The following is a 3,915-nucleotide window of genomic DNA, read 5'->3' as shown; positions in this document are numbered from 1 at the left end:
ATCATACCTGTGTGTCATACGACGTTTTTCTCTCTCGTATGACATACCAGTATGATAGTCTGCACCCCACTTTAAGATCATTGTGTTATACACAGTTTTTGTTTGCTTGAATTGATCTACAATTCAAAGCTCATTGTGCTTTTAGCTGGCTACTCGAGCTGGCTACCATGAAATCAAAGGGAGTCATTTTTGGTTCTGCATTCGCAATCTGTATATTATTTGTCTGTGGCCATACCTTGGCGACACTCTTCGTCATACCATTGGTTTCGCCGTGGGGGACGTTGGAAACCAAGGACATCTTCCGCTGTTGTGCGTAGGGAGTGAGAGATATGTCCCCACTGTCTACCGGCATTATCGGGACGGGAGGATTGGTTGTTTAATCGGCTAGAGAGCTGAGCGGCGAAGACTTCGGCTGTTTTTCGTGATCGCAGCTTATTAACGTCTAGTTTTTTCTGAACATTGGAGCGTACATTGTTGGCGGTACTAAGCCGCATGCGTACCTTGGCTGCGACAAGGTAGTGATCTGAGTCGATGTTTGAACCACGGAACACAAGACATCACCATATCATATAATATTTATGGTGATAAAAAAAATTATATTAAAAAAATACAAAAATTACAAAAAAAAAATTACTCACTTTAAAGATTTTTAAGCAAACCACAGGCAACACACGACTATTAAAATATTCAATTAGGTTGAATAGCTCGTTATTCGGTCTGCAATGAATTGCTGAACTACTCCTAATCTTGAATGCATAATAATTGCGAAATGGAGAAAAAAATTTTTGTTGCGTTTGTGACTAGCGATTGTAGTTAAAAAAAATTAGATTAACATTAGTTTATTGGTTTAGTTACGAGAATTTTTTCATTGAATTTTATTTCATCATTGTTAATACATTTAAGACTTTCGCCGTCGAATAGCTTATCACTATTGCAATACATATGTTCGAGTTAAATTTCATCTGACTTTTTCACAGTAATATAATATCGCTTACAATCCAGATAATCTGGATATGTGTCTACACCATCACAGCCCTTTTTATTTCTCAAATGTTTGACATACTTTTTGATAAGTCTCTTCAGTTCTTTTGAGTCAACTAAGTCTTTTTCTTCAAATCCAATATTCTCTTCCTTTGTTTTGGAACTTTAATTATTCTCAGTCGTAATGCGCTTCATTTTCTCAAACAAATCTGAATCACCGTTCTTCTAAATTCCATGCTGTGTTTTTGAAACTTCAGATTTTAATTTTATTTTAACAATTTCTACAATATATGTAAAATCGAGCTTTACGGAGTTTTGTGGATTAGTATAAGCTATTAAAAGTACAGTTGAATTATAAATAAAATACTTCTACTTGGAATTGAAACTTACCTTTAAAAAGTTCCTCTTGAAGTTTTGCTTCTACATCAGAACTATTTTCGTCCATACCGATGTAGCCATCTCAATTTTTATTATCTCTTGTAGGTTTCGTGTCATTCAGTTTGAATGTGTAGGTATCAGCCTCAAAGTTTTTATTATCCTTAGTCTTTGAAATCGGGTCTAAAAGCACCAGTTCATTATCTGGAAGAATTTGAATAGTAATGGCGCATTAGAAAAATGCTCTTCAGAAGCAGATGGTTCCGTTGGCCAGTTATGTATTTGTCATCCGGGTTGTGAGTGTTCAGTTTAAATTGATGGATTGTTTTGACTAGTGATTGTGGAATGATCCTTTGGCTGACTTTCAGAATATTGACATCCAGCCTGAGACTGGACAACTTGACCAGGCTGGACTGAAGAGTTTGTTTCTCTTGTGATTGTTGCAAGATTCACTGATGAACCTACCTGGGTAAAATTGACTGCCTGAGTAAAATTGTCGACCTTGGTAAGGTTCAACTAAAGCATCTGTATGACTAGTGCCTCCAAAAGGATTGTCTGGTGAACCAGACATTCTACTGTCAGTTTGTGATTGACTACCTTTACCAGCTTAGACAGAAGAATCTGTATGACTAGTTGTTGAAAGATTCGCTGGCGAACCAGGAATTTGACTGCCAGTTTGTGACGGACCTTGATCACGCTGAACTGAAGGATCTGTTTGACTTGTTGTTGTGGAAGGATCCGCAGGTGAACCAGGCACTTGACTAGCAGGTCTGCTATACTATGGAGCAGTTCTCTGTTCAATAGAGATTAAATAATTCTTTCAGAAAGTTAATCTATAGATGTGTAATTTATGCATTATGTTATTTTCATACTTGAGTTTATATTTCATATTTGCTATTAAAGCGCTTAATAAATTTTAAAGCACAGCGGCTAGGAGCAAAATCAATAATATATATGCATTATTGCAAAATATCGACAAATTATATGCATGCGTAGGATTAAACTAAGAAATGGATATACTTAAAAATCTTTTCCGTTAAAATTTCTTTACAGTCGAATAAATAAGAGAGGTTTCGAAAAGTAGTGAACTACAACAACAAAAATTCTTTTTTATGTTACTTCAATTAATTCAGTTTTTGAATAACCAAACAGCTGTTACGAGAATTATCCATTAACAGTGCTTTTGGAATTATTGCTTATATAATTATTTGAAAATATTTTTTTGATACTGCAAGTACTAAGGTTTGAACTCGTGCCCTGCCAAATTTGAAGCCATACTTGACTTGTATGTTCAAACTTAGAGTTTTGTTAATTTACTGTGAAAGTTCGTTAACAAATTCACTTGCTGTATTATATAACAATGACATCATAAACCAAAATCATAAAGATATTATTTATAAAAATAATTTTTGTATTGTAGTCCACTACTTTTCGAAACCTCTCTCTTAAATACAATAGTTTTTATTAAGTAAAATAGTCACTACCGTCACATTTATGTTAAAATGTCGAGTACATTATTTATAAAAGGTTGCAAACTCGTAAAAAGGAAGCGGGGCCATAGGAGAAATATACAGTAAGACCCCGCTTAAAGTTGTTTCATTTAACGCTGTATCGGTTTATTAGCGCTCTTTTATTTCAACCCGAACATTTAAGCAGATATTTGCAAAAACAAACGGAGAAGAGAAGCAATCAATAAGAGAATATTGGAAAAACTACAATAAAATGAATGCTGTAGAAAACATAACCTTTCTTGGAATGAGATAACAGAAATATCTTTGAAAAGAGTATGGAAAACATTTGTTCAGATTTAAGTAAGAGCGAAGACATTGGACGCTCTATTGATATGAATGAAATAGTGAAAGAAATAGTGGACTTAGCGAAACAAACCGGTTTAGATGAGGTAAATGTGGAAGACGTCAAAGAAATAGTTTAAAAAACAGCAGCAAGTCTTTCTAATGATGAGCTTAAGGAATTAATTGAGCAAGAAGAAAACAAAAATATTGATAGTAGTGATTTCGAAGATGAGCAAAAAGAACTTTTGACCACTACAACTGAAATTATGGACCAATTTGATGAAAGTGATTCAAATTTTTGCAGGAGTTCAAAAGCAATACGGTGTATTATAAATACTTTATCCACTTATAAACAACTTCTAACAGAACGCAAAAGGAAAATCGCAAACTACATTAGATGCCTTCTTGACAAAAAGGCAAAAGATTGAAAACACAGAATAGACTGAATGACTTGACTGACTTAGAATTTTATTTTCATATATATTTGTTTACACTGTTTTTGTAAGAAATAAATATTTGAATCTATTATTATTATTATTAAAAAAAAACATAATTATTAAATTTAATACCCAAGCAATTTTCTATCAATCTTCATTAAACTATCATTAAACTATCTATCGTTAAACAGCAGTACAGCCTTCTGCCCCCTGTGACAAGAAATCCTTTCTTGTTCAGAAAGTCCTTGAGTTGGCATTAAGATGAATAATCTAAAGGTCATTCCATATATGTCAATTCAATACACTCCAACTTTGGGCGTACTCTTTTC

Source organism: Teleopsis dalmanni, chromosome 1, assembly GCF_002237135.1.
Source record: "Teleopsis dalmanni isolate 2A chromosome 1, ASM223713v2, whole genome shotgun sequence".
Classification (NCBI taxonomy): Eukaryota; Metazoa; Arthropoda; class Insecta; order Diptera; family Diopsidae; genus Teleopsis; species Teleopsis dalmanni.
Note: the sequence above shows the minus strand (reverse complement) of the source record.